Raw genomic sequence first — 21,675 nt, 5'->3', positions numbered from 1 at the left:
AGCCTTCCCAACTGCTGCTTCTGCCATCTGGAACAGCCTTCTTATATCTCACTGCTTCATTGCCCCTCTGTCTCTGTTCAAATCTCTATTCTTTCTTCCTCATCTATTACTACATAATTTTTCTCTTTTCCCCTGCACTTACTTGCTTTTTAACTCTGTAATAATGCCCCCTAGCCTCCAGCTTGCTTAAAGTATGCTAAAAAAAGAAACAGTTTACTCAATAGTGCTTGATATTTACTCTGAATATAGCTGGGGTGAGGGAGGAGAAAAAAAAAAAGGAAATAAATAGAGGTTAAGCTGTAAATAGGAAAAAAAAAAAAAAGAAAAAAGAAAAATTCTGTGACCATAGTAGTACTCATTTTAAAAGGATTTCCATTTTTGGAGCAGTGGCTCATTAGAGTGCAGATGGGAGTAGGGAAGTCCAGTCTTTCTGAAAGGCTGTGCTGTATTGGATCCAACTCCCTCCCTTTTCTTCTTGGTTTGAGAAATCTTTGATAGCACAGTGTTCTCAGTCATCTCAGGCCAGTGTTTGGAGAAGCAGGGTTCTAAGCAGCTGCCTGGCTTTTATATGCCTTGGCTGCTTTTCTTTGCCAGGATTCTGGAGCATGATGGAGAACCAAACAATCTGAGAACATTGTTCCTTGCACTCCCAGTAGCACAAAAGAATGCAGAGAACATTCTGGAACAGTTCTGTTCCTACATTAGGATTTTGATAAACCTCTCTGCAACAAATATAAAGATATGATAATTTGGTGGTGGTGGTGTTGTTTTTTTCCTTGCAAAGTCCATATCTGAATGTATTAAATCCGCGTATTGATTATGTGACTCGTTTTATATCTCGTTTTATCAAAAGCACCTGACAAAGTGAGTTCCTATAATTATGTAGGCAAACTGTGGAATTTACTGCCTGAGGGCCATATTAACCACCTCAGAATTTTCCATGAAGAAACGCTTGGAAACTGTTTGCAAAACTGTATGGCACAGAATATATAATATTTTTCTACTTTCACAACATATAGATGTAGGATAGCATCAAACAGACAGGTGCCTCATATGGTTCTCTGTTTATGGTGGGACAAAAACACTTCACAATGTGAGCTGCTGTCCCTGTCACTCCCTGGTTGCCTGGATAAAGTGACCTGCCTCAGTTATACTCTAGCTGACAGATCTGTATATTTGCACAAATATTTGGGTGAAAATCCGGTGCATACTATGGCCTCACACAGTCAGGGAATATATCTCCCAGATCCCAGTCTGAAATCTAATTTTTACTTCCAATATTCATAGTGAGAAAGTTCAGTTTTTAAAAATTTATTTGTGAATTCACATTCACCACAAATATGAGGCATATTTCATTAGCATAGATATGTGTAAAAGTTTTGCCAACTGCAGTGTTCCAGTCTGGTTCTGTTGCAGTAATTTTTTTTTTTGTATTTTTTGAGCAATGTATCTGAATAAAATTCTCATAGTTGAAGAACAGATGCCAACTTATGCCTACATTTTTTCTGATCAAATTTGCAAGCTGTCTAGGCCACTATCACAGTTACAAACACAAACCCAGTATTAGCTCCTAATACTTGCTCCTTAAGTGATTACACTTCATTGGTAATTTGCACTAATCTTTAGAAAATGCATACACATGCAATTATACAAATTGCACAGATGAGTTAAGCTTCTTTCCTTAAAATATCACCATGTGTACCCTAAAACATATATTTTAGCTTTGGGACGATTTATACTTAAAATATCGCATGGATCAGCTAATCACAAAGAAGTGAAAAAAAGCACTAATGTGGACAATAAAAGTTAAACTGCTACTCACACAAATGAAAAATGGCTTTTTATTTATTGTCATTGTACCATTACTAACTACATTTCATCATATGAAGAAAAATGGAGTCAGTTTTTAGCAGAACATGGTTGACACTGCTAATGATGTTATAAAAGCAAAAAGCCATGGTGTAAGAAAGGAATCTTTAATGAAAACACATTGTGTCTAAGTGGGGGCTAGATGAGACATGGTGGCATACTCAGGGTTAACTCTTGAATCATCCTGAGTGGGTGTGCAGGGCTCAAGCACAGAAGCAGAAGGGAGGCCATTTCTGTAATGCTATGGGACACGTGGGAGGAAGCCAAGAAGGAAGCTGAAGGCTGCTCAGACAAGACTTGCAGAGGACACAGATAGTGAGGAAGACAAACGAGGAAAAAAGATCATTATTCACAGGTAGTTTGGAACAGATAAGACATAATATCTCCCAGGTGATTGGGTATTACACACTAACACAGGTCCCATTGAATCTGATGGTGACATAACGAATGTGTCACTAGGAATGGAGGAAGTATTTCTGTCTTTGCCTTCACTACTTTAATCATGTGTATATGTTACAATGGGCAGTTCCAGCTTCTTAAGCCTACATGAACCTGTCCCCCTTCCACACATTTAAAATGTGAGACAAGGGGCTGAGAATCATTCCTCACAGTGCCGCATTCTCTGTCTTACTGCAGCTTGGTGACATCTGCAAATATATGACACTCTTGCAAAAAACTTAGCAATGCACTAAAAAATAACAGATTGTTGAAAAAAATTAGCTTGTTTAATACTGCCTTGATCAAAGTCAATGCCTGGGAAATAAAAGGATTTTTCAGAGAATCAAGCCTCAGTCTTTTTAAGTGTCTGGTGTTCAATCAAAAAAACATGCAGCAATCTGCAGTTTTTTTTTTTTTTTATTCCAGATGTTGGTGAGGGTTCAGTTGCAGCACTCTCTATATATTTGCATTTTTTCCCAAAGTCTACTTTTTAGCTGATTGCACCTCCCTTGTTGAAAGGGTCCCAGAATTAATTATTTTGTCTCTATCAGTAGCATAGCTCTAGAGTTTTCTAGACTTCAAGAGAGTAGTTAGCTTAAAAAAGATAATCAGACCTAGACAGGTAGTAATGAAAAGACATGAATATTCAAGAGGCAATTTAATTTCAAGCTCAGTAATGGAACATGAACCACTATATACAGTGATATTTGCTGGAAAATGAACCTACTTCCTTAAAAAAAAAAAATCATCGATCTTCAGACAGAAATATTTTAGTCATATTCATAGCCCAAGTTAGACTGGAAAGACCACAGCAGAAAATTCTATAGCTCATTTGCTTCATGTTCCCAGTACCAACTTAATGTCACTTTCAAGTCACTAGTTGTACAAAACATTACCCAAGTAATTTCCTCCTGAACTTTCAAATTAAAGGGTTTTTAGAAGGTTGTTTTTTGTTTGTTTGTTTTTGGTTGGGTTTGGTTTTTTTAAGTGTTTCCATTCAGGAGTCTGTCTCATGAATGTTGGGATATAGCTACACAAATTAGCACAAAGGAGGTTTATCTGTATATTTTTTTATTAAGTGTTATGTGATATATATACATCTGCATGCTTTTATCCCACAATACACAAAGCAGTTCATCTCTTGCTGAGTGTGGAGTGTTCTACCTTACAATTTAGTTTTCAGAGAGATCATGAAACAGCAGTTGTTTTCAGTTGAAGATTCTGAGAAAACATACACCCACAATTTTTTCTAAAGGGCCATTCTGCAGCAGGCACTGATTTCAGTGATTTTAAATGAATTTTGTGCTTGTCACTTTAGAGAGAAGTTTTCTGAAAATTTTGTCTTGCTCTGTTTTAAAAGTGAATTGACCTGACTTTTTCTTGCCTTAAAAGAAAATATTTTTTATCTATTAGTTAAATATGACGTTGCATTCAATTTTTAATTTTATTAGCATGAATGTCTAAAAATTTCTCAGTTCACAGTTTTCTTACAATACAGTAAGTAACAAATCCCTTTTTCTTTGATATTCACAACATTCTTCAGTCTAATTAGATAGCTCCAGAATCAATATGAAGAATGAAATGGAAAATAGCCAGAAATCTGATTTTGTTTCATCAGAGATGTAATTTACCAACATGAAATAGAGATTTAAAAAAAGAACAAAAGGTTTTTCACTACAAGCATTCTCTATCAATGAGTGTTATCTATATGAAGTTCAAACTCTACAGAAAAGCTGGCCTTACACAGTAATTGTGACCTTCAACACTATCCATCTGCTGCAGTGTAAGTTAGAAACTACTAACAAAAAGATACAGTTTTCCACTCATGAGATAATTTTGATATCTTCAGTTCTAAACCTTTTTTCTGCACTCTTTGGTTCTAATTAATTGGTATCAAGGAAAAAAATCACAGGCATGATAGATTTTTCATTTCTACTACTACATTATAACAACACTTTACAAAATGGGGGAATTGTAGCACCTCTGTGAACGGGAACAAGTCAGTAAAACTGGATAAAACAAGTGGTGTGGAGGCAGAAATGTAGGTGCTCAGCACACACAGAAGGTGCAAGGCAAAACTTCCAGGAATCAAAAATTTTGAAATTTTTGTTGCCTTTGTCTTGAAGAATCTCATGGAAAGTCTTGCATTTTAACAGATGTACATTACCTGTTATAGATACTTTATGGGAGTCAGTGAGAGCACAAATCAGTTCTGTACTGGTGTTTTTTATGGACAGCGATGGTACTGTGCAAATTTAGGCATTTTAAATATTCCTATGTCTCTTCCATGTTTCATTTCTTCTCAACAAAAATTTCTGACCACAGAATAAGAGTGTAGTGAGGTAAGTACCTTATGCTACTAAAAGGGGATGATTTGTCACCAAATAAGCCCTGCTGAGAATAATGGTTAAAATACAATTGCCTTCTCATGTTTACTTCCTAGAAGTTTAGAAATTTAGCAAAAAGTTGTGACAAAAGTACCCATCTTCTTTGACTCAACACATGTACACAGAGATTACTGGTACAATGCTTTAAGTTACATTTACTCACATGACTATCATGTCCTGAGATACATTGAGGGCTCCAGACAGAAAATTTCAATAGAAAAATCCAGATGGTGCAACTGATCTAACTGGCCATAAAGCCTTTCTTGAAGGATTTTGCCCTTTAAGTAAAGAAAACAAAGAGACCCCCAGTTGGTTTTGCTTTTAAGAGGCTCATTCTCAGTAAGTAAAGAACCTTTGCTACACTGATAAGTGGCAGCAGTCATATCATCGCAAAAAAAGCATCCAGAACTACAGTGACACATACTGAATAGGAAAAAACAAACATATTGGGAGAAGATGATGTAACAGAACACATGCCCTCTTGTTCAATAAATTGCCTTGGTTTGTATGTTTGTTTTGAAAGAGGATTTAAATTTCTGAGATATAGTCTCATTTGAAAGCCACTTATCATAAATAATAAAGGAAATATTCCCTTTGTACAGTTTTAGAGTAATGATGGATTTCCATACATAGAATTCACTATGCAGTAAAGTTAATCAAAAAAATTTTGGGCTTTACCAAATGATGGTTTTGAGTACTGAGACAGTGTTGAGGAGTTCTGTCTTGTCATACATTTGTTTGGATGTAGGTAATTAGCTGCTCCACTAATTCCCTAGTCATGTATAAAGAATCTCCTTTTCTTAAATGTGTGAGACCAGCTATTCACTTACTGAAGAACTGCGATAGACAGTTTATTTGGTTTGGAATCTCAATCAAAATAATGCTATTATTTCAGTGTTTTACTTGAGTAAAAGTACCTGATATTTGTTATTCTGTAGGGAAATGTTGGCAAGGAAAGACAATAGAGCTTGAAGACTCAATTGCGATGTTGATCTTATTGCAATGTCTGTTGCTCTCAGCAACATACGGTGGAGTTTTCCTTCAATAAAAAAGTATATAAAGCAATCCACTTCTGTCATTTAGTTATGATATCAGATTATAAATCAAAAATAATGTGAATGACATACTTAATGTCTCTGCTTATAAATTTGAAGTGGAAATTTAGAATTAAAACATTGCTTGGTAGACTAGATCTGTGAATGGCTCTTTAGCTCACATTTAGTAATGTGGATTACAGAATGTAGTCAGCGCTTTAATAATTTATTGGAATTACTTAATAATGAAAAAGGCACAAAGAGGGAAGGGGTGCATTATCCACCTATATTAAGCAAAAAGCATTAGCAATTGCCCTGACTCAGTAACTTTTTATTTTCTACTGCAATAAATACATTTTCTTTCATTAGTATTCTATGCCAAAACTTATCAGTATGACTTTCATTCTCACTGTTTGAAGTAATTTCTTTTTAAAGATGTGCACAATGACATTTTTCATATAGCAACAAGCTATCTCTCTGACTTTGCCACCATTTTATATTCCCTATTCCACATTATCCACTTTGTTGGCATCAATATAAAATATCACAGTTGAAGGTTATCACTAGAACCATACCTAATTCATCATAACTGGTTTGATAAAGTATCCAAGTTGCACTTGGTACATGTCTTGTTTTTTCACAGTAGTATACAGACACATACATCTTTCAAGATTATTGCTAACAAACAACTCCATCTTGTTGCCAAGTCTTTTGAATCCTATGTTTCAGTACTTCCATGTCTGCAAGTATCACCAAAAGAGAAAGGAGTAAACGGGAAGTAAATCACTGGAAATTAAATCACTGGAATAAGAAATAAATTTGGATTTCAGAGCTGCAGAGAGTTGGAATACTTAGGATCTTGGTAACTATTGGCCCAGTATAAAGCTTTGGCTCACAGAATTCAGAATATCTTGGAATAACTGGAGGGCTTAGTATCAAATTTACAAACACTCTTGTCTCAGTCAACACTGATGTGGGCAAACTGGTGTGCTTAATACAAAAGTATTATTTTTGAAACTGCCAATGAATGAAAACATTATAGTACCACTGAGTAAGATAGAAGTCTGTGAAAAAGATTTTTCTCAAAATGTAGTAACTCCTTCACTATTTTGGATGGCAATCTAATTAGACACTTCCATATGCAGTAGTATAAATTTAACCTGAACCTGATAACTAAACTCATGCGACATCTGTGTTAATTATACTCTGACAATTATTCAGTTAGTAAACAGAAGCAAACAAATTAGTTAAGGAAAAGCATGGCAAGAATTGCACTTAGTGAAAATCACTGTATATAAAACATTTTAAGTCAGATGTAGGTTTATAACATGTATTGCTAATATGGCTAATATGTCATATGATATAAATAAGAAAGTAATTTTAATGTCACAATTGGATACTCAGATTATACCAAACATCTCATGAAGTGGAAAACATTGTTTAAGAGGATTGTAACTGTAGTCATGTAGGTTACATAGCTGATATCATATTTTTTTTGTTTCCTGGTTTCTTATGATTGTATTTTAATCATAGTGTATGGAGTAAAACTAATAGATGGCAGAAGTTCTCATGTTTCCGCTAATATGAATTTCATGCTCAACAAGAAACATAACTGAACCTATGAACCCTTATCACCAAATTTAATAAGCCTGGGCCATGCTGTATATTTAAATTTAAACAAACAAACAAACAAATCCCATCACCCAGTCAATGAGCTATTCAGCCCATCTGATATGTTTCATAGTGTGCATTTTAAGCTTTGTCAAAACATAAAATGGAAATCAACACTAGAAGATATTTCTTTTTTGGAACTTTCCTAACATATTGAAAAACTAGATATGTTATCAGGGAAGAGTTATGCCAACATGAGAAAAAGTCTATATGTTCATGGTTTCAGAGTTTGATAACACTTAATTTCCAAAACCAGAAAGTGGCTTAAGAAAAAATATTAGTACAAATACTGTCCAAAGCACATTTGTGTCCATTACAGGGATGGTGTAGTCATTATACAGATATTTTAGTCATTATAAAAGTGGCATGTAGGAGGCAGTGAAGGACAGAGGATGTGCCGTGAAAGTGAAATCTTAAGAGAATTCAGCTGCCAAAACTTGGTCATTTTGTACTGTACTTAAACAGATATTAATCTGGAGGCTTGTAAACTCTCCAAATCTACGTGAATTTTTCTGCAATGAATTCTTTGTCAAACATGAAGCCGTTCAAATCACAGAAATCTTGGACTTCTTCAAAATAAATTGTTGCAACCACTTATTTTAAAAATGGATCAAGATGTGATGTTTAATTTGTGTATTTGCAGCAGTAGATGAATGGTTTCAGCTCAAAAGCAAAACAAACATTAAAACCAGCCAGAAACCAGTTTGAAGCTGATGCCTACTCCTGAAAAATTCAACCAGTGCAACTAAACACATTTTAAAGTGTTAAAGTGGCACTCTAGATGTTGCCTATAATGCTGATTTGGTTATGGGGTTCCTTGCTTAATACAGTAGCAGTTGCAGCTGGGAAATCTGTGACTTCCCTAGGCCTCCTTCATGGAGTTGTAATCCACATTATCATTGTGGTCAAATGTTAAAAATGCTATCTCAGCCCCTTGTTGCACTCAGAGAGTGCCTCTGAATTACCCTAACTGTAATGGCCATTATTAAACCTGGAGGAGACAGTTTTGGAAAGAGTCAGAGGCAGAATCTGGCTCCTGCTAAGGAGAGACGGGTAAGCTTTAGGGACTTTAAAAAAATCTGAATGGAACAAGTATGAGTAAACAATAAATTCTTGCAAACCATTTACTTATTATTTTCCCCTGATGCCAAAAACTCCAGGTAAAGTCTTCTTTAATAGCTCTGGGTGCATTTAAAAAGCTGGGAGAGCAATTAGGAAAGCTTAAGAAGGTAACAGAACAACTTTCCAATACACAGTTTGGGAAGTTTGGGCAGAAGCTGATGCATGAAAGTGAGAAAGGAAACAGAGGGACTCTGTCCATCTCCAAAGTGACAATTTCAAACTGGGTGGAGATGTAGACTTTCCTTGACACTGTCCATGTCCACAATGAGATGGAGCATGTGTCAGAACAACTGGAAATCCAGACTGCTTCATCATGAGGGACCTGAATGAAGCATTTCACATTTTTCCTGTGGATAGCAAATGTGCATCCTTCCTTTGAAATCAAAGCAAGGCGGGGGTAGGTGCCTGACAAGGCACCTTGCAAGCAAGGTGGGGGTAGGTGCCTGACAAGGCACCTTGCTTTGATATTGGAAGTGAAAGCACCTACTGGTGTGCTCAGAGAGGCTCTGGTGCAGTTTTGTTGGACCAAACAGAGAATAGGAAAAACATGCTTCAGAACTGCTATAGGACACTGGGAAATTATTCTGTTTCACACACTGAGAACACGATGAGAAATTTGGAGTTGTGTGTGTTTCCAAGTGAAATCTAATTTTCTTTGAATGAGTGCGCTCTTTGAGAAATGAGCCCTTATTTATGCAAATTGGTTTTAAACGAGAATATTTAATGAAAGGATTTGATCCCCACATAATGAAAACGCTCATAAATGTGCACCTAGACAGCACAGGCAGCCTTGTTGTCTATTCAGACCCTGATTCTAAGGGTTTTTTTTTCCTCTTTAAGAAAGTTTAGACTACATGCTTTTAATTAGAATGAAATATAGTTAGATGAAGGATATTTTTAACTCAGCTATTCTTTGGGTGTCCTTATAAATCTAAAAAGGGGTTACTAGACTGACAGGTGGCAGCATGGCCCAGTGAATGTTAAATTGCTTAGAAACATTTGGGCTTTTCATGTTTTAAAAGAAATAAAAGGTTCCAACCTTTCTTTGTTTGTATGTCACTCAGAAATGTTTGGTTGTAAAAGTTCTGACCTTGTTCTACACCTAATACTCCAAGGGGGCTGGTGCATAGGGCATATTTGAATAGATTTGGTTAAGAAAATACAAAAATTAAATTTTGATCTCTTAATATTCAATTATGCTCAAACTATGCTGAAGGAAATTTCAAGGAGGTTGTAAGTTCTTTTGGCATGCTAATGTAACAGATGCGAAAGCATGAATTAACAGCTACAATGGAGCGCTGCCGGCAGGTACTGATTTGTAAGCTGATCCGAACTCCTGAAGGTAATTGAGGAATGACTTAGAAATGACTTCACACTGAAAGTAGAAAGATATTTTTCTGCCCTCAATCCTGTCAAAAACTTTCTCAGAACTCTTATTTTGTGTTGGAAACTGCTACTGCCAAAAGAATAATTTTTCTGAAAGCATTTCCATGCCCTTCCTGACTACAGCGCTGCATGAATGCTTTGCAGTCACACAAGGGAGACAACGTGTGAAGATGGGAAGAAGTACCTGAAGATGGAGATGCTTCTTTTGTTCACAGTTTAGGCTGGCTTCTGGCATCCTTAGAGTTATTGTGAAACTCTACAGTGTTTAGGGATTTTGCCAATAGTTCTCCATTTAGGACTACTGAACACCTTGTCACATGAATTTTAGGCTACTTTTCAAACCTAACACAAAACAACTCATTTTGTTACAGAATTACAGAACTACAGAACAGCTGAAGTTGAAATAGACTTCTGGAGGTCATCATGTTCAAAGCCTGTTTAGTCTGGGGCACTCACACCTGGTTGACCAGTAGCATGTTCAGACAGCTTTTGAATATATTCAACCTGGGGACTCTACAATATCCCCAGACAACATATGGGGCTCTAAAATATCCCCAGACAACGTATGCCACTGCTTAATCACCCTAAAAATTGTTTCTTCATGTTCAGAGGCAGCTTCCTGTCTTTCAGGTTGTGCCCATTGCATCTTTCCTGCCATTGGGCATAATGAAAAAGAGTCTGTCTCCATCTTTGCATCTCCCTTCAGGTATTTATACATTTTTATTTGTCTTGCTGAACTATCTTGTCAGGTATTTTTCTTGTTGACCCATCTTTTTTGGCACAGTTAAAGCTGAACCCTGTGACCATCTCTGCTGTTCTGGTCTCAGTGTGCCCCTAAGGCATGATGTGAGCCTTCTCAGAGCCTTGTTCTTTTCACCACAAAGCTGTTTTATCATGAATATAGACAATTCTCTTGATACTTGCTATGCTGCAATTGAAGACTCGTGATTGACAGTGATGGAGCTGAGTTAATATGTGATTAAAGAGGTCAGATATCCCTGGCAGATGTGAGACATTGATCTTGACAAAGTGCCAGTTTTGGCCCAAGTCCTAAAAGCAGAATAAAGAGAGATAGTGTGCCTCAATTTGGTTGTACATCCCGCATTTTCTGAGCCAAAGACTTATTCACAGGCAAATAAATAAGGTTGTAATCTGTTTATTCTGTGTGACAGAAGTGAGAGGAGGTAGTGATGTCTAGAAACTCCTGGAGAAGCCATTCCACATAATTTCAGACATAAACTCCTTCAGTTTATTAGGTGAATCTGATTTTCAAAAGTACTTATTGCTTTCCTAGTACTTCCTATTCTGTTCAAGTCAACAGTGAAAATCTCCTTGATTTACCTAGTAGGATAGTATGGACTTCACAGTGTCCTTTCTAAAGTTTCTTTTCCTCAAAATCACCTTTTATTTAGGATTGCAGTGTGAAGAAAAGAGTAAAAATAGTCTTGTTTCAGTGATGACAAAAGCCACTTTACTAATCCCGACTTCCTTTCATTGACTCCAAAACATCGTTCCTTGCCTCTACCTTGTGTCCCTAAGGAAAATGTACAACTATCATGGTCAAAAATTAAATTCTGGTAAAATGTTCCACAATCCTCCTTTAGCACCATTATCTGTCACTGCTGAAAATATCTTTTTTCTTTCTTACTGGTAACAATACCCATCTGTAGTCTCTTCCCTCTGGTTCAGCTCTTCTGCCTTGCTACCTTTATACTAAGATGTGATACCTTCTTCTCCCTTATTTATCTTCCACTTCCATCTTTATCCATCACCTGTTACTTTAATTACCTCTCTCATTCGCCAGTGTGCACAGCTTTCTACATTTTAGAAGTGCAATTTTAATCTGCTGCCACAGCATCAGATAAAAACAGGAATGAGGTCAGCAGCTGAACTACTGTATCCTGTCACTAAATCACTTGTGTACCTAATTTTCCTTTCTTGAGATATCAGAAGGGTAGGAACTGGTGCTAAAGGGCCATTCAGACTTCCATGGCAGCCTCTAATAATTTTAATTGTTTCTGCTTTGTTTTGTGTTGAACGTTGGAGGACTTTGCTATTTTCTTTTAAACAGCTGAAAAGAGAATGATCCAGGTCTTTTATTTTTCTGATACAAGAACAATTTATGCCAATCCCTGTACTCTTGAAAACAGGAGTTTACAATGAAAGCACTAACAGATCCTTAGTTGTAGAAAGCAGAGGAGTGGTTGCCATGGAATCAGATGGCAGGGAAGGTAGCTCACTTTTTAAACTCCCTGGCAGTGAACACGTAGAACCAGCAAGTGGACAGCAATGCTGGCAGGCATTTATCTCTGCACAGCACTTTGAAGGGCTGCATGGAGGCTACTGCTGTGACCCAGCGCAGGAAAGTGGGATAGCCAGGTATTCAACAGCAAGGGGGGCAGGGTGGAGCAGGGAGATGGATGATGAACAAACATCTGGATTTCATGTAGTTTGTGTATTAGCGGTTTAAAGGGACAAAGTCCTGCTCTTCTGCAGAGCAAGTGCTAAAGAAAGCAGGAGGATTGTATTTTCTGACACATTAACTAAGTAATCTACTCTCTGTCCAGCAGAAGCATAATGTTGATGCTATCAACCAGACAACAGTTGAGTGAGGGGCTAGAAATCTTCTTCACATCTTTGTAAAACATCTCTGTAATAATAATTTTTCACTATAAAAAAGTGTATCATCAAACCAGTCATTTTATGTTATTTTTGAGAGCAAACTACATCCAACATAGCTGAAAGCCTGGTGGGTAAGATATTTCTATGAGATGTGAGAAACAGTGGGTCTAGTTCCTGTCTGGGAGAAGGCAGAGCAGGAACCTGAAATTTATACTTCACATCTCAGCAGTGCACCTTTACCCAGGGGCTTGAGGGTCAGCCCCTCCCATCACTGCTGTCATGGAATGTAGGACACCCAAAATAATTTGTGTGGGAGATACAGTCTGAGATGATGAAATTTCACTCAAATGAAACCACTTTATTGAATCTGAGCATGGCAAAAAAATTTAATAAAACAAGATATGTAAATTCTGTTAGTTCCAGATAATAAAAAAGGTCAGTTGTTTCTCACTTATTCCTGGGAGTACAAACAGAAAACTTTTTAGCACAAGATTTTTCATGGCACTTTTTTGTTTCTCCTTCTGGAGCAGTAGATAAATGGAGATGTTAAGAAAACAGTAGGAGCCTCAAATGTCCTTTGATTCAAGAGAACATTCTTATCAAATCTGGTTACTGCCAATACAGTCCAGAACTTGTCTATTATAAACTTAGAATTCATGAGTGAACATTACACAGAAAATACATATTCATACAACTCCATTTTTTGTAATAGCTCAGAAGAATTCTGCCATTTCTGACTAGAATATGGAATGCATTACAAGAATTACCAAGAAATTCTAAACAATTACATCTTTTATCTTTCTATAGATGCCATTCATAATTGCTTATCAAGTCATTAAAAATATAATGAAATGTCAAAGAATTTTTTCTTTTTTATAAAATCCAACTTGTTTGACTTAATTTGATGCTACAAAGGAGTTTTATTAAAAAACATTTAACAGAGTTATGAAATGAAAAATAGATCCATCTTTTGTTAGAACCAATATTCGACCGAGGTATTGGCCTCTGATATATAGTATTCAAAACTAATCTTATTTTCCCATATTAACTTTCTTTTCAGACTCATTCCACTGTTGGCTTGCAATTTCTATTTTAATTAGTTTCTTGGCATGTTTAAAGGTAAAACTTCCTTAATTTTATGCAGGATTTTTCTGCACACTTTTCTCCAAAAGCCTTTTGTTTTCTGTGCCTGGTTTTAAATTATAATTCTCAACCATGACTAGTTCTTCTAGCTAGTAGCTGGCAAACTTTTTGTTTATGTTCATAATATTTCAATTTGTCTTCGTGTTTAGTAGTTTTTTATCCACATAAGCAGTATAAAGCTGTCAGACCCACTTACATTCTGTAGAGATCTGGATGGAAGTTCATTAGACTTACATATAATATCAGGGCCAAATAAGAGAGAATTTAAAAATCATGAAGAGGAGAAGCCAGCATGTGGCATACAAACCACTACAGCCTTGTTCCAGCTCATCAAAAAGACCCTTAGTATTGGCAGACCCATCTGAGTGGCAGCAGAATAACATCTTTCAACAGCTAGCAGCCAGAACATTCATGCCAAAACCCAACAAAACACTTGTATTCACAAGCCATTCTTTTTAACATCCTCCTTGTGTGTCTACCAAATAACAAGCAATAACGAATATTTAGTATCTTTTATCTTCCAATTTGCAGTAGTTTTGTCTCACCAATTCTCCCACAAAAATCCGACCATGTCAATGGAAAATGTGACTCTATAATCAGAGGAAACATGTAAGGTCTTACAAGGAAAAAAACCCCAAAAAATAGTGAAATGGCATGCTGCAGGCAAAAACTGAACTCATGGTATTTTTTTATCATGTTCTCCATCGGTCATTGCATTACTGTATCTCTTCTAGAATTGCAATAGATCATCTTCAGTCCAGTTCTTCATGGTCAGTGTACACATGTGTACATAAGGTTCCTCAATAAATGTATGTAAGGTTTCATGATTGAACTGTCAGACTGGTCTTTGAGAGATAAATTGTGCCACTCCTTATCTGTGAATAAAGTTGTTTTTATTTGCCTTTTCTGATAACTTAGTGAGTTTACAATATACTTGGGTGACATGCCCTTTATTTACCATACTTAATTTTGCCCTTCACTCTCTCCCTCATGCCCAGTGTTAAAGAAAAACTTCCAGACTTCCACCAGCAGCTGCTCAAATGGTCCTACAAAACTCATGCCTTCCAGGGAACCTGTGAATCCACAACAGGACAGCCAATGATCAGAATGCAGAATCGCTACTTGGAGGGAAAATTTGGGCTTCTTTAGCAAACCCCAGAATCCTAAAATCAGAGAGAAAGATGCTTTGACCTGGGCTTTCCTTGGCTGGTCCTGAAGGCTCTACCTAAACTAAATATACACCTTCAGTGAACATAGTATACTCTGAATATGACATAAACAATAATTTGAGGTGTCTCATGGACTAAAATATTTTTTATAAAGCCTAGAATGATGTAAATCTACGTTTTGTCTTAGCAAGCACATAGTTGTTTCTGTGCTGTAAACTGAGCATATTTTTTTTCAGTATGACCTATATTTTCCGGACTGTTTCTGCTGTTTCTGAAGATCACTTCTGTTATATGTGAATACATTTCTCTATAGTCTCTTCTCCGTGTTTAATCAGTATATTTTCTATATTATGGTCTCATGTGCTAGGAAAACATTCAGCTTATCCCCATGAAACAGCTCTTGAACAACTGATAATTGTGTCATCAATATTTTTATCCACCTCTTTTGACATATACGCTCCAATTGCTCAGGCTTGGCTATTTTTGCCTGACTTTAAGACACTGGTTTGCAAAATGATGCCTGGGGTCTCCTTGAAGAGGCTATTTAATGTGTTGTGTCCTTGAGGCTACTCCAGCCCTGCTTGGTCCTGCCCATCTGTGAGACTCCCCTGTCTTGCCTAGGGCTCAGGACTCCGGCTCAGCCCCCCCGGCCACCAGCCTCTGCCCCAGTGGCCCCCAGGATGGCTCATGTCCATGTCCCACAGCCCTGCCCTGCCTAGACATGGGCTCTGCTGATTTAGGCCAGCCTGCATTCCCATGTCCCTGCCAGAGGCCTGCTCCCTGCCCCTAGGAAGATGCTGGATGCCCAGGGCTCTGGCTGCCCCAGTGCCCCCTGTCTTCCCTGCTTCCATCTGGGAAGGTGGGATGGGCCCCTTCCTTCATGGAACTATGGGTAGTACCTATGGACCCTGGCCTCACACAGCCACTGACACTCATAGACCTGGGTGTGATGCCCTCTTTTACTTTCTTTAAAGACTTGCATTTATTTGACAGCTCTCACATTCCCTGCATTAGTTCTAAAAACCGTGGTAATGGTTTCGAGGTTGCCTCAGGCACATTTTTTAAGTACCTAGGAGTAAATTTTAGCAAACACAGTTGATTAGAAAACATTTAGCATAGTATTCCTTAACATTTTCTCATTTTTATTTTTGTTGCATTTTATCATTTGTTGGTACTTGACTATGTTCAAGTGAAAATTTTTAACAAAGATGACCAATAAGAGATATTAAACATTTTGACTTCTGTCATCTTTTTGGACCTTTGTTTTATGTGTCAAAGGATTTCCATCTCTTCTGAGTCACAATGGATGAACACCAACCAGAAAGAAAGGAGAAAAGTCTCTTAGAACTAAGTAGAGGATCTCATGACTGGGCATTATTGAATGATGGCGCATCTGAATTGCTGATTCGTAAAAGGATTGAGATAATAACTGACTTTGGGTGCCTTTCCAAACATTGCTCTTCCTTCCTTTTCCTGTGTCTTCCATTCATACACAAGAGATCCCAATGTCTAGTTTTTATTTTCAAATTCTTTTTGAATTGTTCACAGTCTGCTGAGTCACCCATAAAATGTTATGCTGAACCTTTAGTATATACGTAACTCCTAAACTGATTTAGCCCTCAGCTATGTTGTATACCTCAGCAGAAAAATAAACTGAAATGAAGTAAAATTTTGATGCAAAGCGTGTTTTTAATAGCTAATTGTATGAAGATCTCAATATGGGTCTGATCATCACATAGAGGAAGATGGTACCATGAAATCAAAAAAGCAGCATTACTGAGATGAATGATATGGATTGTCTAATAAAAAACCATCACAAACTCTGAGTATTTATAATTTAAAAAAACCCACAATGTAGTTAAAATAATATTTACATTTCAAAGTGAAATTGAGTATTTTTCAATTATTTGAGATTCAGATATAATTCTTGGATTGAAAATGAATCTTTTTATCTTTTTTGAGGATATGTCTACAATTTCATATAAATAAGTAAAAGGAGCAACTTTGAATTATCTTGGAACTTAAGAGATAATTTTTCTCCAAATGCAGCTAAATCACATAGATTTCATAAGATGCTGTGGCCAAATAGTAAGAAGTCTCATTAATATTCTGTATTTCAAGGCCTTATGTGTTTGCAATGTAAGCAATTAAAATATTTAAATAACTTTAATATTAGGACAGAAACTGGTGAAATCAAAGGATTGCAAAGTCAAAGATGACCCTCTCTTTCATCTTTAATTTTTTCTTTCTTCTTTTAAGTACAACGTTAGCTCATTAAAGGGATTAATACACTCCAGGCATATGCCATTATTTGTGACTCAAACACTTCCCATGTCAATGAAGTGATGAGCATTGCCTTCATTAGACTTAAGGTCAGAGTCTGCATACCATATAAACTGTTTGAAGACATATCTCCAAGCTATTCTCAGAGCTTTCCTGTCACTTAGTGGGAGTGGATTTGTAAGGATAATTATAAAGTAATATAAAGGTGTTTCCATTAGCTCTGGCTAGTGCTGTTTGCAGCAGCATATTCTACTGGTGGAGTGCAGCCTTCTACATTTAGTTTGGGAATGTATTGACTACAGGTTCCCCATGTCTATTGTCTCATGTAACACTCATCAAAACATTCAAGATACCCAAAATATGGGGATGTATTTTATGGTACTTTAAATGATGCTGTTTCTTCATTTTTCACTTTGTTGTTTTATTTTATTCTTTATTTGTTAAAATGAGATATTTCACTTAAATATAGGTTTCTTTACATTAAAAAAAGAATCTGCTTTGAGATACAATGTTCTTCTGATCATCTGGTGTGTTTCTCTAAACTAAAATTTCTTTGCTTAAGTATTCTTACAATATGACTTTTACCTCTCTCTTTTTTTTTTAAAAAAGAAGGAAAGACAAGAAAATTAAAAATTGAGCCAATGACACTAAAATATGCTTTTCGGTAACTTTTTAAATTAGTGTTTCCAGATAGACATTTCATTTGCTTAAGATTTAGAGGGGAATTATAAAACCATAATTGTGTAATGATTAGACAGTACTATACACTAAATAAATATCAACTGATTATTAAAAACATTCTTTGTAATACTAGCGGTTAATCCTCTTTAATGTGTTTTTAATAATAGTTTTACATTTAATGTGGGATGAATGACTTATTAAAAGTAAATTTTATGTGTTTTATATTCTCTACATATAGCATTAAGCCATTAGCACTAATGGGATTTGAATGGTATTAAGTTCAGGATAGCCCCCAAGTACAAATGTGGGAACCTTAATTAAGTTTTTATTAAAATATTCAATTAAATGCAATGCTAGATTATTAAGATATTTTTGCATATTGTTTAATGTCAGTTAGTTATTAAACATTTTCATAGGCTTCTGAAAATGGTCCTAGAGCATGCTGATAGCTAAAATTTATATGAAAAATGTTGATGATCAATTTTCTAATCTTGTGGGCAAAATTGGGTTTTAATAGAAATTCTCTAGCTAGCTGTGATGATGAACTGGAAGAGAACCTAATGAATAGGTTAGTCAGTAAGAAGCTTCACTTGCAGAGGGAAAGTTTCACGTGGGGAATAATGAAAAACTTTCTGGTTCCCAGTGCAATGAGGTACTGAAATGATGTAGAGTGTGAAAGTTTTGCAGCAAAAAAACCCTGCTTTGTTCTGTGTATTCATACTAGCTGGCTGAGGAACAAGGGAACAATGAACTACTGAGATCTAAACTGGTAAACAAGATTGATTTCTGTTAAAGTCACTGAGTAAGCTACCATCCTACTCTTTCTGCATTTTTATGCAATGTGGGCCATAATGACAGTTGTTATGGTTTAAGCAGGTGAATTAGCATTACTAAACTCTTTAAGAGAGTGAACTTAGACTGTGTAACTCACAGATAAGAAAGAATTATTTTTAGGACTGTGTATGAGAAATCCAAACTGAGGCAAACCCGCTGTGCAGAGTCAAAGGATAAATTCTCTATTACACACCTCAACAGGGACATTGGAACAGAAAAGAAACTCAAATATTAAATGTTGTTACTCAGACCAACAAAGCCAGAATAACAGATACCATATTATTATGCCACTAAACCAAAAAAGAAACTACTACTTACATGAATTAAAATGAAGGAAAGTAGGTGATGGATTACATTACTATTTCTCTGAGGTACAAGTATTCAATTTCATTAATGCTCTACTGGGAAGCTGATTTTAGCTTCATGTAAATACGCCAAGGTAAAGGAGTTAAACCCTTCCAATGCTTTCCTCCACTGAGTTCAGAAAATGTCCATATGGTATACCTTTCATATTTTTTCTGGACAAATATGTTTTGAAATAAAAATTGATACTAATATAAGCTACCTTCTTCAATGATATATTAGGCACACACTATTTATTTTCATTAACCTCAAAAGCTTCAGAAGACCATTACTTTTCACAAATTACAAAGATGTTCAGCAGCTGAATCTATTTATCTATTTATACCACACTCATTAACATGTTATCTGATTTACTTAAATTCTCCAAAGCAGTTTGCAAGCAGTAACCCCCACTGGAAATTAGTTCAGCAAGCGCTGTATAATGAATGACTCAACTCAAAAAGCCAATAGTCCCCATAGCTACACTGGCAAAAGATGTTGCTGCACTAATTCCTCTCTTCCCAGTGTCACTCACCAAACAAAGGATATGGTGTTGGAACCCAGTACACCCCTCTGGGTGACCTGGATGACTTGACCCCCTGGCAGGGGGCTGATGAGCCCTGGCAGAAGGCCAAAAACACTTGGGGATTCAATCTTAGCCCCTGGGAGAAATTACCAACCTCATATGAAGAGTCACAGGTCACAAAAGTCTAAGTAGCATAGTAGTAGTAAGCATGGGGTGAAGGGAAAATTTTGGAACCTTGTACAGGGGGGTTTGGGATTCTGTATATGGGGGTCAGGGGGTCCAAGATGGAGGGATTTGGGGGTGCCTTCTTCTTTCTTCTCCCTGGCATCCATGTTCAGGATGATGTTGGCACTCACAGATTGGTTTAGAGTAGAAAGTCACTGTCTAACATAGGTGATAGGTATTGGAACATAATTGTAAACATAGTATATGTAGTTTTTAGTATAAAAGATAGCACCAGCCCGGGAGGCAAAGTGTGTGCCTCGGACTGACCTGCCTGTGGGGGGCCGGAGAAAAAACATCTCAGATAAGCAAAAATAAACGACCTTGAGAACCACGAACGAAGAACTCCGACTCTTTCTTCTACCATCAGGCTGGCTCAGGGTCTTCCTGATCATAGGGAACCCAAGAGTGGTTCAACTGCTGTGTGCAGGATAATAGTCAACTGTTAGGTTTCCAGGATGATTGCAAGCAACTAGCAGAGAATCCAGCTTCACCTCTGAATCTGTATCTGCTCCTAAAATTTCACAGTGAATAGGTGTGTTTCTTGCTACAGCATTTCAAATTGTCCTTTTAAAAATTCAAAATTTTTGCAAGCATGACCTGTTACAGCTTAGGGAGAAGTGTGTCTTGCAGCTTAGATGTTAGAGAGGAAAGCTGTGGTCTGGTGTTGAGGGGGCAGACTGTAGGTGCTCTCTCAGTTGCAGGTGAAGCTGGCAAGCAGACACTTCCTTGTGTGAAAACAAGGAAGTCAAACAGGACTCCATGTTAAAAGCCAAGACGCTCTTCTATTTTGGAGAAAAAAAATCACAGAAAGAATGAGGAAAAGAACTCTCAATCATACTGAGTCTCTAATGAGACAGAAGACTGTTGACAGATTGTGACCATAAAATATGAGACGACACTGTGGTTTGGATAACAACGTAAAGGAAGTTCATACTACATTCCAGACAAATGCAATGATTTGATGAACAGAGCTCTTAAGACATGGTCTTTTCTAATATATTTCTTCAATATTAGCAAGTATTAGGTAAGAATTTGCAATAAAATATCTGCAACAGGATGCAATACATAAATTAATTGCATTTCAATGGCATATACAGTGATGAATGCTTAGTTTCACCTGTGGTGTTCTGTCAGGCATAGTGCTTCCTCAGGAACAGTCACTTTGTCCTCTTAAAGAGAAGACAGGAGAGCAAAAGATACAGGAAACGAAAGAAGTTTTAGAAAATGTGTCTGGCCAATGGAGAAGTAAAAAGATCATCTTGGCCATAAATATGTCCTCCAAAGTCTTAATATCTATGATAGACATTTTTCTATATTTGAACTTAAAGTCTCCAAAATAATCCAGTATTCATTGTCCTTTTTATTACAGTCTTTTCCCTAATGACTAACCCCTATCTTTCTTGCTGAAATATAAATCCATTGCCTCTTATTCTCTTCAGTAGTGACATGGACAAAAGATTAATGCACCCTCTTCTCAACATACTCTCCCATTAGCCTTTTCTTCTTTAGTCTAAACAATCCTCATAGCTTTCCTCATAGTTTATATTTGTAGTTGTTTTTTTTTCCGTTTGTTTGTTTTGGTGTTTGTATTTGGTTTTTAAAAAAGATTATTCTAATTGCCTGGACTGTTTCTTGACAGGGCACAAGAAAAGAGAGAGCACAAGGAAAAAAATAAGTCAGGGGCTTGCCTTAGACAACTTACAGACCGAATATCCTTCTAGTAGGGATGGAAAGACCCTTTTTGTAAAAAAAAGCATGACATAGTTCAATCATATTCTGCTGATCTTTCATACTAATTCATTCGGTAGACAGAAAAGTGTAACACAAAGATCAAATGATACCACATCACATAAGAAACCCACTTCAAATATGCAAATGAAATGATTATCTGTTTTCTTTTTCCATCTCTTAAACCCTAGATTCCCTCAGTGGATTCAAAACAT

The sequence above is a fragment of the Onychostruthus taczanowskii genome, unplaced genomic scaffold (genome assembly GCF_017590055.1).
Source record: "Onychostruthus taczanowskii isolate IOZ18803 unplaced genomic scaffold, ASM1759005v1 scaffold16, whole genome shotgun sequence".
In the NCBI taxonomy this organism is placed as follows: domain Eukaryota; kingdom Metazoa; phylum Chordata; class Aves; order Passeriformes; family Passeridae; genus Onychostruthus; species Onychostruthus taczanowskii.
The sequence above is the reverse complement of the archived record's forward strand: the minus strand, read 5'-3'. Positions refer to the sequence as shown.